Here is a 15,493-nt window from a genome sequence, read left to right on the forward strand (position 1 = left end):
CTCTTGTTCCCCGCCGCTCCCGCGATCCTCGTGGACATTAACGCTTTTCTGGCTGCTGCGCGTCTCTGCCCGATTGCAGTCCGGCCCTTTTCACCGGCTGTGGTCGTGTTCTCCGCCCTTTTTCTTCGGTTTCCCTCCCCTTCTCCCACTGACAACTCGGCCGACTTTCTCTCCGTGTCGCTAGATCGGGCTTACCCGCCGCTGTCGTAGAAGGGATGATCACTGCCTGTTGCTGATGATGGACTTCGTGGCCAGCAAATCCAAACCGGGTTCTCGATGCCTCCCGTGCGATGCGGTGCTCAGCAGGATGATGAGGGCGGATGCCCCTTTTCGACGCCCGTTCTGAGGCCGAAGCTTCCTTGGATGCAAAACTGCCGCTAGGTACGATCAGACTCGTCGCCACTGTTGAGTCTGTGTTTTCCAAATGTAGTTATGCTGAATAACTGGACACAGACAACAGAATACTTAAACAGGTCTTTAGTAATTGAGGGTCAGGGCTGATCTGAAATACAAGCTGCTCCACAGGGTTTATATACCGGTGTGGTCACCACCGGTACTACAATATACAGGAGCCATCAGAAAGTAGTTCATCACCTTAAGGTAGTCTCTTAAGGTGGTACAGGTTACATACACTACAAGGGCGTTTGTGTGGTGGCCGGGAATCGATAAAGAAATCGAGGATATGACCAAGAGATGCACAGGATGCCAGAAGTTCCAAAACGCTCCACCACAGGCCCCGCTACATCCATGGGAGTGGCCCTCATCTCCATGGCAACGGGTACACATTGATTTCGCTGGTCCATTTATAGACTCAATGTTTCTAATTGCTGTGGACGCCCATTCGAAATGGCCAGAGGTCATTAAAATGTCCTCCACCACCACGGAGAAAACTATTGCAGTCCTAAGGACCATCTTCGCCAGGAATGGGTTGCCAGAACAGATCTGTTCCGACAATGGCCCACAGTTTGTGTCAGAGGATTTCCGGAGGTTCCTGAAGAATAATGGGGTGAAACATTACACATCTGCCCCATATCATCCAGCCACAAATGGATTGGCTGAGAGGTTTGTTCAGACCTTTAAAAAGGCCATAAAGGCAATGTATAATGACGATATACCACTGCAACACAAGGTGGATAACTTCCTGTTTGCTTACCGGAATGCGACACATGCAGTAACCAACCAAACGCCAGCTGTACTGTTTTTCAACCGGAGACTAAGATGTCGCTTGGATTTGCTCAAACCAAACATAAGACGAGATGTTGAGGATAAGCAGTTCCAGCACATAAATGAGAAGCCAACCAGGAGCTTCAAGATAGGGCAACCAGTCTTGGCCCACGACTACCGAACAGAGAAATGGCAGCCAGGCACGATATGCACACAGCAGGGACCACTAATGTACACAGTGGATGTTGGAGAGAGCATCGTGAGACGCCATGCTGACCAGATTCTAGAGTCACAGGAACAAGCCAAACCTGTACCACAAGCATGTGCACCTGGTAATGAACCCGAAGTACAGATTGCGTCTACCTCAGAAGCAGGGGTATTGGAAGCTGACGAACCAACCAATGACAATGAGCCAGAATTGACTCCACTGCCAGAACAGGATACTCGAGAAAGGCGCTATCCAGTCCGGATCAGGAAACCTCCTCAAAGACTGAACTTATAAATGACTATTTCAGTTGATGTATATATTACTGAGAAAATTGTAATTGTAATTAGTTATTATTAATTGTTAAATGAATGTTATGTACTGTTTATCTAAAAGGGGAGGAATTGTTGTGTATGTACCTTTAAGGGAATAACTGGTCTTAGACTGCAGTACCGGCAGTGACCACCCCTGTATAAAAGGCCCTAGCAGGCTTCTGTAGTTTCAGTTTCAAGCTGCCTCTTGTTCAGTAAAGTACCTGTTAAACTGTTCTCCTGAAGTCCGTGTATTATTGAGGCGTGGACTTTATATGTGCCTCAGCTAATGCAGCATCTATCTCTTTTTGTTGCTGCAGAGCGTCTAATGTGGCTTGGAGACGGGCCTGTTCGGCCTGGCGTCCAACCTGGTGACATGCCTGGTCAGCTTGGAGTTCAGCTTTGAAACGGGCCTGTTCAGCTTGGAGACGGGCCTGATCAGCTTGGAGTTCAGCTTTGAGACGGGCCTGTTCTACTTTTATTTTTATTTCTCTGTTGGCATGCACAGCTCTGGCTTGAGCTGCTTCTAGCTTAGCCCGTGCTTTGGCGATGGCCATGCTTACACTAGAACCACCTGATGACCGTGAACCAGCTTGCCATCAAAACCAGCCGATGACCATGAACCAGCTTGCGATCTAGATCCAGCTGATGACCGTGAACCAGCTTGCGATCTAGAACCAGCTTGCGATATGCAGTAACCAGAGCTTATAGACCGATTGTCACATTCTACAGTTTCGTCTAACTGTTTAAGGTCTTCTACTCGCTGAGTAGCATTTTCGGTATTATCTTCTGACATGTTGATGTGAGGTAAGTGTGGTGTTCAAGGTGAAGACTTAAGCTGGCTCTGTCGTGATGGGTACTCTGAGTTCCTGCTGCTCCACTCTTCACAGCTAGCCGTATTGCTGTCTTTTCAGTGTACTGGTCTCGCTAGACATGCTCCTATCTAGTTATCCAGCCAGCTAAACACTCATTCAAATAACTCCTCGACAAGCGGGTTTGCTGTTTTGAAGCTTTACTTGAACAAATTTGTGAAACTGTAAACAAAGACAAAGTATGTTTTGTACATAGAGCTGAATACTATACATTAAATGTTACATAAGATATAAACATATTTATAACAATAGAATAGACTAATTGTATAACTAAATAGCACTTGAGCTAAACTTCTGTAGCTAACGACTAATAACTTCTTATGAACAAAGTATTGTCAAATACTACACTGACAAAGTTGCTATCATGTTAACAAACAAAGATACTCACAACATTGCATCCTGCCCAGCATATAAGATGAGATTACACAGGATTGAGAATCCCTCATGGAAGATTCTCCATTACTCAGTAGGTTCTTTCTGGAATACTACTATTTCCGGGTTAAAACAGGAACAAGGTCAAATGACCTATTGCAGTATATTAACACTGCTATACACTAACTACCACTAGAGGGTGCTATCTGCATGTAATAAGTCCAGAACAGTGGGAGTCATTTGAAAACTAAAACAGTGCACTGATATATTGAGCAATGGCTGAACATGCAAGAGCACGAGCACCAAGGTTTTCAGACACTGCACTGGAGGCCTAGGTGGAAGAGGTGGAAAGGGGGAGAGATGCTCTGTATCCACAGGGGGACAGGAGGCTCTCCAGAAATATGCTCAGGAGGCAGAGGTAACAAGTAGCAGCAGAGGTCAATGCCAGGAGTGTTGCCCCAAGTACATTGATGCAGTGTAGGAAGAAGTTTATCGATTTGACACAAGTTGTCAAGGTCAGTGAGTTCATCTTCAAATAGCCTATCCTACCCACTGCTCAATTCACTACACCCCCATCACCCACCTACCAACAATTTCAATCAATCAGTGCTTCACCTCACCCTCACACACTTAGCACTGTTGCAAGCCTGGCACCCACAACTCACAGCTCGCACACACCGGCAGTTATTCAACCATGACAGCCACATCACCTAAACATAGTGCAGGACACTCACTGACACACTTCCCTCTTTCTTGCAGGAAAAGGTGGCGCATACGAGCAGGCAGCAGAAAAGAACTGGAGGAGGACAAGCGCACCTGCATGTTTTAACCCCCAAGGAGGAGACAGTGCTGGTCATCATGGGAAGGGGCATTGCTGAGGCCGTGGTCACTGGCAGGGCTGAAGTGATTGATTAGGTATTTCCATACCTAATTAACCTTCACTCATCCCACTTCTCCCTAATCCCTCAATATCTTCTGACTCACAAGCTGCAGATGGTGCAAGCATGCACTTCTTACCTTCTCCTCTCCCCTCACCACAACCCAACCCTTGTCCCTTTTTCATTTCAGATACACAAGAACTGGAGCCTTCCCAGTACGTGGAGGAAGAAGACAGTGAAGATGAAGATACACCTTCACTCAATCTTACAGTCGCAGTCACCAGCTCAGATACAACGCATATTTTAGAGGCTAGGATAGAGGAGGGATCTGCACATTGTGAGACACTGGGCACAAGTCAGCAGCAGCCAGGGCGGGGGAAAGGATACTGCAGGGGCCAGCTCACCAGAGGGTGATGTCGGACACTAGTTCTGCTGCAGAGTCAGATGAGGACTTTGATGGGTCAGGCTACAGAAGAAAGCTGAAGGGTGTACATAACCAAATGCTTTTTGCATTGGAAAACCTGCCATAAAACATGTACACCATGTCAAGGAGCATGGAGGAGTCCAGCATCAGCTTGGCACAGGGCTTTGCAGAGAACTTGGAGCCCATCCTTTCCAACATGGAACGGGTTGTCACCTCCATCAGCACACCTGCGGGACCCACCAAGATGCAACGGCTGATGGCTGATGTCAAAGTTTGCATTGCAGCACAAATAACTTTCATCAAAGGTCTGAGTGCTGCAGTGGAAGCTCAGACTGCTGCCACCATGGTTCTGGATACCACTGTTCAAAGGGGCTTCCAGGGCATCACAGCAGTCCATCAACCTGTTCTCAAACAGATCAGTAGGATTCTGAGGCGCTGCCCCGGGAGCGTGGCAGTGGCTCCATGGAGCACGAACCTGCTGTCCTCTCGCAGGATGACCGCATTCGTGCTTCCACCAGTGCCCTTGCTATTGCCTGTCAGCCAGTCAGCCCAGACTGCTGCAGCCCAGGGCAAGATGGTGTAGTCTGAAGCTGGGCCTTCTATGCCCAGAGCTGCTTGAGGTTTCCCCCAAGGCCATCTGCAGTGTCCTCAATTGAAGGTCATCAGCCTTCCACCACCCATGTTGCAGCCACTGGGAAGCACCTTGTAGGAGCACTAGGATAGGCAAAGGCACACAGAAGAGGCACTATGGGAATGCCCAAGGGTGAATTGTTTTATTTTTGTGTGCATTATGTCATGATTTAATTTATAAATTTGGATTATAATGTACATTTTCTGGTGGTTTTTATTTTTCTGTTGTTGGAAAGAACGATGTGATGGTCAGTGCTAGAGGAAAGGTAAAGAGTGTAGTTCTGTTGGTGAATGGGATGGAGTGGTTGAAGTTACTGGTATTGCTTTTGAATTATTTGATCACGTCAAGTCGTGGGAAAAAGGGACTATCTACGTTATAGCCTCCTTTCCTCTTCTTGTTCCTCCACTTCCTGTTGTACTTCCTACTTCCTCCTCCTCCTCCTCCTCATGCTCCAGCTCCTCAGCTTCTCATCTGATAGGTCGGCAAGGTCTGTTCCCTCATAATGGCCAAGTTGTGCAGCATGCAGCATATTACCACAAAACTTGATACCCGCTCAGCTGAGTACTGCGGGGCTCCTCCAGAGTGCTCCAGGTAGCAGAAGCGTTGCTTGAGGATGCCGATGGTGTACTCTATAATGTTCCTTGTGGCAGCATGGCTCTCATTGTAGGCCTGCTGTGCAAGTGTGCATGGGTTCTGGACCAGAGTCATGAGTCATGTCATGAATGGGTAACCCATGTCACCCAGTAACCAGCCTTCGACTTGCCGTGGTGGGCCAAATGCAGGTGAAATAGAGAACTGCTGCAGAATGAGGAAATCGTGACTGCTGCCAGGGTAACAGGCATTCACCTGCATGATGAGCTGCCTGTGGTTGCAAACCAGCTGCACGTTGAGGGAGTAGAATCCCTTTCAGTTCATGAAAATGGCTGGGTTCACATGAGGCACACACAAGACAATGTGCATGCAGTCAATGGCTCCCTGCACCATGGGGAAACATAGAAACATAGAAGATAGGAGCAGGAGTAGGCCATTTGGCCCCTCGAGCCTGGTCCGCCATTTAATGAGATCATGGCTTATCATCCAAATTCAGTACCCTGTCCCTGCCTTCTCCCCATATCCCTTGATCCCTTTAGCCTTAAGAAATATGTCTAACTCCTTCTTGAATATATTTAATGAATTGGCCTCAACTGCCTTGTGTGGTAGAGAATTCCACAGGTTCACCCCTCTCTGGGTGAAGAAATTCCTCCTCATCTCAGACCTCATCTCAAGCTTACCCCTTATCCTTAGACTGTGGCCCCTGGTTCTGGACTCCCCCGCCATCGGGAACATCCTTCTTGCATCTAGTCTGTCTAGTCCTGTTAGAATTTTATACGTTTCAATGAGATCCCCTCTCATTCTTCTAAACTCTAGTGAATATAAGCCTAATCGACCCAATCTCTCCTCATACATCATTCCTGCCATCCCAGGTATCAGTCTGGTGAATCTTTGCTGCACTGTCTCCATGGCAAGAACATCCTCCCTCAGATAAGGCGACCAAAACTGCACACAATACTCAAGGTGTGGTCTCACCAAGGCCCTGTACAACTGCAGCAAGACATCCTTGCTCCTGTAGGGAAGCCTGCAATTTGAGCAAACCCTTGTGCTCGCTCCGCCTGCTTGTTTCTTTCAAGAAGGAATGAGATTAAGCTGTCTCTCTGTGTATAGAGAGCCTCAGTGATCTCCCTTATGCAGCAATGTACTGCAAACTACGAGATGTTGCTTATATCTCCAGCAGCCGCCTGGAAGGAGCTAAACGCATAATTAACGCATATTAAAAGCCACAGTCACCTGGACAGCCATAGGCAATGCTGGCCTTGCCCTGCTTTGCGGTTGCAGTTGTGTCTGCAGCATTTGGCAGATTTCAGTCACGACCTCTTTTTAGAACGAAGATGTTTCAAGCATTAGTCCTCACTGAAGTTGAGGTAAGAGAATTGCTCCCTAACGACCCTCGGTGGATATGGCCTCCTGCTGAGAACCCTTCTCTCCATCCTCCTCCTCTCTTTTCCAAAAGCTTGCCCTGCTCTGCGTGGCCTCTCTTCATTCTCCCAGTCATGCCCAATTCCAAGAGGAAGCCCTACCAGGCCACCCATGTCTGGAAGCAACTTGTTTCAGCACAAACTTTTAAATCAACAAAAAAGTACTTCAGCAGGGGCCAGAACACTCCCTGTAGACTATTCAAATTTCAGGAAAATATAGGCAAGCTGCAAAAACACAGACAAACAGCAACCAGAAGAAATAATCAAGCATATAACCGTAAGTAGTTCATGATCTCTTTAAAATTGCACTGGTGGGGGGTGCTTCATGCTGTTTAACGTCGTATTCAGCTGTACGAGGTTTAAGACAGGGCTTAGGCTGGAGCGTGCAGTTCCAAAATGGCAGCGCTTGTGGCAGGTCTGCATTGTACACTGATAGACATCATAATCTGCCTGCTCCGTGTGCTGCCAGTGGTTGCTAAGTCTGCGCGCACAAACCCCTTTACAAAGATGGCGTTCGGCACACTTCCCATCAGAGTGAGCACGCGCACCTCGGATTCCTTTTTCGAGTGTTTGAAGCATCGTAGTGCCTAAAAAATCTGTGCCACACAACCCAATTTCTCCCCCAGAATGACTTATAGTGCAAGGTTAGATTGTGATTTGAAGACACACTACAACTACAGGCTTATTTCCCCATAAGTTACTCTGACCTAGTAAACTGACCAACTTGGTTGGAGACTGAGGTCATTGAATTTGACAGTTCTTACTGGGTAAGCTACCCAGGGCCTGACCTGAGTTGCCAAATAGAGAGCTCAGCAATGGTGCAGTTTTCCAACTCACAATATAAATGGCAGGAGCAATTGCAATAGATCAGCAGTCCTATTGATTGATCATGGCATAGAATTCACAGCAACTGTGGAGAAACATATAATCCATTCTATCCCTGTAAGAGGAGAAAAAACTGTGATTATATCATTCAACTTCTTAGTCAGATAATTAGGGACACAGACTAGAAAATTTAGTCTGCAAGTTTACAGTCCCAAGCCCAGGTATACTGGTGACCAGATGTAGTGGTGAGCAGGTATAGTGGAGATCAGGTATAGTGGAGATCAGGTGTAGTGGAGATCAGGTATAGTGGAGATCAGGTAAAGTGAAGATCAGGTATAGTGGAGATCAGGTATAGTGGAGATCAGGTATAGTGGAGATCAGATATAGTGGTGATCAGGTATACTGGTGATCAGGTATAGTGGAGATCAGGTATAGTGGTGAGCAGGTGTACTGGAGATCAGGTATAGTGGTGATCAGGTACAGTAGAGATCAGGTATAGTGGAGATCAGGTATAGTTGAGATCAGGTATAGTGGTGATCAGGTATAGTGGTGATCAGGTATAGTGGAGATCAGGCATAGTGGTGATCAGGTATACTGGTGATCAGGTATAGTGATGATCAGGTATAGTGGTGATCAGGTGTACTGGAGATCAGGTATCGTGGTGATCAGGTATAGTGGAGATCAGGTATACAGGTGATCAGGTATAGTGGAGATCAGGTATAGTGGAGATCAGGTGTATTGGAGATCAGGTATAGTGGTGATCAGGTATAGTGGTGATCAGGTATAGTGGAGATCAGGTATAGTGGTGATCCGGTGCACTGGAGATCAGATATCGTGGAGATCAGGTATAGTGGTGATCAGGTGTACTGGAGATCAGCTATAGTACTGATCAGGTATAGTGAAGATCAGGTATAGTGGAGATCAGGTATAGTGGAGATCAGGTATAGTGGAGATCAGATATAGTGAAGATCAAGTATAGTGGAGATCAGGTGTACTGGAGATTAGGTATAGTGGACATCAGGTATACTGGAGATCACATATAGTGGAGATCAGGTATACTGGTGATCAGGTATAGTGGTGATCAGGTATAGTGGAGATCAGGTATAGTGGTGATCAGGTATAGTGGTGATCAGGTATAGTGGACATCAGGTATAGTGGAGATCAGGTATAGTGGTGATCAGGTATAGTGGAGATCAGGTATAGCGGAGATCAGGTATAGTTGAGATAAGGTAGAGTGGAGATCCGGTAGAGTGGAGATCAGGTATAGTGGTGATCAGGTGTATTGGAGATCAGGTATACTGATGATCAGGTATAGTGGAGATCAGGTATAGTGGTGATCAGGTATAGTGGAGGTCAGGTTTAGTTGAGATTGGGTATAGTGGTGATCAGGTATAGTGGAGATCAGGTATAGCGGAGATCAGGTATAGTTGAGATAAGGTAGACTGGAGATCCGGTAGAGTGGAGATCAGGTATAGTGGTGATCAGGTGTATTGGAGATCAGGTATACTGATGATCAGGTATAGTGGAGATCAGGTATAGTGGTGATCAGGTATAGTGGAGATCAGGTATAGTGGAGATCAGGTATAGTGGTGATCAGGTATAGTGGAGATCAGGTATAGCGGAGATCAGGTATAGTTGAGATAAGGTAGAGTGGAGATCAGTTATAGTGGAGATCAGGTATAATGGCGATCAGGTGTATTGGAGATCAGGTATACTGATGATCAGGTATAGTGGAGATCAGGTATAGTGGTGATCAGGTATAGTGGAGGTCAGGTTTAGTTGAGATTGGGTATAGTGGTGATCAGGTATAGTGGAGATCAGGTATAGTGGTGATCAGGTATAGTGGAGGTCAGGCATAGTGGTAATCAAGGATAGTGGTAATCAGGTATAGTGGAGATCAGGTATAGTGGAGATCAGGTATAGTGGTGATCAGGTATAGTAGTGATCAGGTATAGTGGAGGTCAGGTATAGTGGTGATCAGGTATAGTGGAGATCGGGTATAGTGGAGATCAGGTATAGTGGAGATCAGGTATAGTGGAGATCAGGTATAATGGTGAACAGGTATAGTGGTGATCAGATATAGTGGTGATCGGGTATAGTGGAGATCGGTTATAGTGGTGATCAGGTATAGTGGTGATCAGGTGTACTGGAGATCAGGTATCGTGGAGATCAAGTATACTGGAGATCAGGTGTAGTGGTGATCAGGTATAGTGGAGATCAGGTAGAGTGTTGACCAGGTATAGTGGAGATCAGGTATACTGAAGATCAGGTATAGTGGTGATCAGGTGTACTGAAGATCAGGTATAGTGGTGATCAGGTATCGTGGTGATCAGGTATAGTGGTGATCAGGTACAGTGGAGGTCAGGTATAGTGGTGATCAGGTATAGTGTAGATCAGGTATAGTGGAGATCAGGTATAGTGGAGATCAGGTATAGTGGAGATCAGGTATAATGGTGAACAGGTATAGTGGTGATCAGGTATAGTGGTGATCGGGTATAGTGGAGATCGGGTATAGTGGTGATCAGGTATAGTGGAGATCAGGTATAATGGTGATCAGGTATAGTGGTGATCAGGTATAGTGGTGATCAGGTATAGTGGTGATCAGCCATAGTGGAGATCAGGTGTAGTGGAGATCAGGTATAGTGGAGCTCAGGTAAAGTGAAGATCAGGTATAGTGGAGATCAGGTATAGTGGAGATCAGGTACAGTGGAGATCAGATATAGTGGTGATCAGGTATACTGGTGATCAGGTATAGTGGAGATCAGGTATAGTGGTGAGCAGGTGTACTGGAGATCAGGTATAGTGGTGATCAGGTATAGTAGAGATCAGGTATAGTGGAGATCAGGTATAGTGGAGATCAGGTATAGTGGTGGTCAGGTATAGTGGTGATCAGGTATAGTGGAGATCAGGCATAGTGGTGATCAGGTATAGTGGTGATCAAGTATAGTGGTGATCAGGAACAGTGGTGATCAGGTGCACTGGAGATCAGATATAGTGGAGATCAGGTATAGTGGAGATCAGGTGTACTGGAGATCAGCTATAGTAGTGATCAGGTATAGTGAAGATCAGGTATAGTGGAGATCAGGTATAGTGGAGATCAGGTATAGTGAAGATCAAGTATAGTGGAGATCAGGTGTACTGGAGATTAGGTATAGTGGAGATCAGGTATACTGGAGATCATGTATAGTGGAGATCAGGTATAGTGGAGATCAGGTATAGTGGAGATCAGGTATAGTGGAGATCAGGTATAGTGGTGATCAGGTATAGTGGTGATCAGGTATAGTGGAGATCAGGTATAGTGGTGATCAGGTATAGTGGAGATCAGGTATAGTGGAGATCAGGTATAGTGGTGATCAGGTATAGTGGAGATCAGGTATAGCGGAGATCAGGTATAGTTGAGATAAGGTAGAGTGGAGATCCGGTAGAGTGGAGATCAGGTATACTGGAGATCAGGTATAGTGGTGATCAGGTATAGTGGAGATCAGGTATAATGGTGATCAGGTATAGTGGAGATCAGGTATACTGGAGATCAGGTATAGTGGTGATCAGGTATAGTGGAGATCAGTTATAGTGGAGATCAGGTATAATGGTGATCAGGTGTATTGGAGATCAGGTATACTGATGATCAGGTATAGTGGAGATCAGGTATAGTGGTGATCAGGTATAGTGGAGGTCAGGTTTAGTTGAGATTGGGTACAGTGGTGATCAGGTATAGTGGAGATCAGGTATAGTGGTGATCAGGTATAGTGGAGGTCAGGCATAGTGGTAATCAAGGATAGTGGTAATCAGGTATAGTGGAGATCAGGTATAGTGGAGATCAGGTATAGTGGTGATCAGGTATAGTAGTGATCAGGTATAGTGGAGGTCAGGTATTGTGGTGATCAGGTATAGTGGAGATCGGGTATAGTGGAGATCAGGTATAGTGGAGATCAGGTATAGTGGAGATCAGATATAATGGTGTACAGGTATAGTGGTGATCAGATATAGTGGTGATCGGGTATAGTGGAGATCGGGTATAGTGGTGATCAGGTATAGTGGTGATCAGGTGTACTGGAGATCAGGTATCGTGGAGATCAAGTATACTGGAGATCAGGTGTAGTGGTTATCAGGTACAGTGGAGATCAGGTAGAGTGTTGACCAGGTATAGTGGAGATCAGGTATACTGAAGATCAGGTATAGTGGAGATCAGGTGTACTGAAGATCAGGTATAGTGGTGATCAGGTATAGTGGTGATCAGGTATAGTGGAGGTCAGGTATAGTGGTGATCAGGTATAGTGGAGATCAGGTATAGTGGAGATCAGGTATAGTGGAGATCAGATATAGTGGTGATCAGGTATACTGGTGATCAGGTATAGTGGAGATCAGGTATAGTGGTGAGCAGGTGTACTGGAGATCAGGTATAGTGGTGATCAGATATAGTAGAGATTAGGTATAGTGGAGATCAGGTATAGTGGAGATCAGGTAAAGTGGTGGTCAGGTATAGTGGTGATCAGGTATAGTGGAGATCAGGCATAGTGGTGATCAGGTATAGTGGTGATCAGGTATAGTGGTGATCAGGAATAGTGGTGATCAGGTGCACTGGAGATCAGATATAGTGGAGATCAGGTATAGTGGAGATCAGGTGTACTGGAGATCAGCTATAGTAGTGATCAGGTATAGTGAAGATCAGGTATAGTGGAGATCAGGTATAGTGGAGATCAGGTATAGTGAAGATCAAGTATAGTGGAGATCAGGTGTACTGGAGATTAGGTATAGTGGAGATCAGGTATACTGGAGATCATGTATAGTGGAGATCAGGTATAGTGGAGATCAGGTAGAGTGGTGATCAGGTATAGTGGTGATCAGGTATAGTGGAGATCAGGTATAGTGGTGATCAGGTATAGTGGTGATCAGGTATAGTGGAGATCAGGTATAGTGGAGATCAGGTATAGTGGTGATCAGGTAAAGTGGAGATCAGGTATAGCGGAGATCAGGTATAGTTGAGATAAGGTAGAGTGGAGATCCGGTAGAGTGGAGATCAGGTATACTGGAGATCAGGTATAGTGGTGATCAGGTATAGTGGAGATCAGGTATAATGGTGATCAGGTATCGTGGAGATCAGGTATACTGGAGATCAGGTATAGTGGTGATCAGATATAGTGGAGATCAGATATAGTGGAGATCAGGTATAGTGGTGATCAGGTATAGTGGAGATCAGATATAGTGGAGATCTGGTATAGTGGAGCTCCGGTATACTGGAGATCAGATATAGTGGTGATCTGCTATAGTGGTGATCAGGTATAGTGGAGATCAGGTACAGTGGAGATCAGATATAGTGGAGATCAGGTATAGTGGAGATCAGGCATAGTGGTGATCAGATATACTGGAGATCAGGTATAGTGGAAATCAGGTATAGTGGAGATCAGGTATACTGGAGATCAGGTAAAGTGGAGATCAGGTATAGTGGAGATCAGGTATAGTGGTGATCAGGTGTAGTGGAGATCAGGTATAGTGGAGATCAGGTATACTGGAGATCAGGCATAGTGGAGATCAGTTATACTGGAGCTCAGGTATACTGGAGATCAGGCATAGTGGAGGTCAGGTACAGTGGAGATCAGGTATACTGGAAATCAGGTATAGTGGAGATCAGGTATACTGGAGATCAGGTGTAGTGGTGATCAGGTATAGTGGAGATAAGGTATACTGGTGATCAGGTATAGTGGTGATCAGGTGTACTGGAGATCAGGTATCGTGGAGATCAAGTATACTGGGGATCAGGTGTAGTGGTGATCAGATATAGTGGAGATCAGGTAGAGTGTTGACCAGGTATAGTGGAGATCAGGTATAGTGGAGATCAGGTATAGTGAAGATCAGGTATAGTGGAGATCAGGTATAGTGGCGATCAGCTATAGTGGTGACCAGGTATAGTGGAGATCAGGTATAGTGGTGATCAGTTATAGTGGAGATCAGGTATAGTGGTGATCAGGTATAGTGGAGATCAGGTATAGTGGAGATCAGGTATAGTGGTGATCAGGTATAGTGGAGATCAGGTATAGTGGAGATCAGGTATAGTGGAGGTCAGGTATAGTGGAGATCGGGTATAGTGGAGATCAGCTATAGTGGTGACCAGGTATAGTGGAGATCAGGTATAGTGGTGATCAGTTATAGTGGAGATCAGGTATAGTGGTGATCAGGTATAGTGGAGATCAGGTATAGTGGAGATCAGGTATAGTGGTGATCAGGTATAGTGGTGATCAGGTATAGTAGTGATCAGGTATAGTGGAGGTCAGGTATAGTGGAGATCGGGTATAGTGGAGATCAGGTATAGTGGAGATCAGGTATAGTGGAGATCAGATATAATGGTGTACAGGTATAGTGGTGATCAGATATAGTGGTGATCGGGTATAGTGGAGATCGGGTATAGTGGTGATCAGGTATAGTGGTGATCAGGTGTACTGGAGATCAGGTATCGTGGAGATCAAGTATACTGGAGATCAGGTGTAGTGGTTATCAGGTATAGTGGAGATCAGGTAGAGTGTTGACCAGGTATAGTGGAGATCAGGTATACTGAAGATCAGGTATAGTGGAGTTCAGGTGTACTGAAGATCAGGTATAGTGGTGATCAGGTATAGTGGTGATCAGGTATAGTGGTGATCAGGTATAGTGGAGGTCAGGTATAGTGGTGATCAGGTATAGTGGAGATCAGGTACAGTGGAGATCAGATATAGTGGAGATCAGGTATAGTGGAGATCAGGCATAGTGGTGATCAGATATACTGGAGATCAGGTACAGTGGAAATCAGGTATAGTGGAGATCAGGTATACTGGAGATCAGGTAAAGTGGAGATCAGGTATAGTGGAGATCAGGTATAGTGGTGATCAGGTGTAGTGGAGATCAGGTATAGTGGAGATCAGGTATACTGGAGATCAGGCATAGTGGAGATCAGTTATACTGGAGCTCAGGTATACTGGAGATCAGGCATAGTGGAGGTCAGGTACAGTGGAGATCAGGTATACTGGAAATCAGGTATAGTGGAGATCAGGTATACTGGAGATCAGGTGTAGTGGTGATCAGGTATAGTGGAGATAAGGTATACTGGTGATCAGGTATAGTGGTGATCAGGTGTACTGGAGATCAGGTATCGTGGAGATCAAGTATACTGGGGATCAGGTGTAGTGGTGATCAGATATAGTGGAGATCAGGTAGAGTGTTGACCAGGTATAGTGGAGATCAGGTATAGTGGAGATCAGGTATAGTGAAGATCAGGTATAGTGGAGATCAGGTATAGTGGCGATCAGCTATAGTGGTGACCAGGTATAGTGGAGATCAGGTATAGTGGTGATCAGTTATAGTGGAGATCAGGTATAGTGGTGATCAGGTATAGTGGAGATCAGGTATAGTGGAGATCAGGTATAGTGGTGATCAGGTATAGTGGAGATCAGGTATAGTGGAGATCAGGTATAGTTGAGATAAGGTAGAGTGGAGATCCGGTAGAGTGGAGATCAGGTATACTGGAGATCAGTTATAGTGGTGATCAGGTATAGTGGAGATCAGGTATAATGGTGATCAGGTATAGTGGAGATCAGGTATACTGGAGATCAGGTATAGTGGTGATAAGGTATAGTGGAGATCAGATATAGTGGAGATCAGGTATAGTGGTGATCAGGTATAGTGGAGATCAGATATAGTGGAGATCTGGTATAGTGGAGCTCCGGTATACTGGAGATCAGATATAGTGGAGATCTGCTATAGTGGTGATCAGGTATAGTGGAGATCAGGTATAGTGGAGATCAGATATAGTGGAGATCAGGTATACTGGA

Source organism: Somniosus microcephalus, chromosome 12 (assembly GCF_052327205.1).
Source record: "Somniosus microcephalus isolate GS21.2 chromosome 12, FLI_Smic_1.0, whole genome shotgun sequence".
NCBI classification, from domain to species: domain Eukaryota; kingdom Metazoa; phylum Chordata; class Chondrichthyes; order Squaliformes; family Somniosidae; genus Somniosus; species Somniosus microcephalus.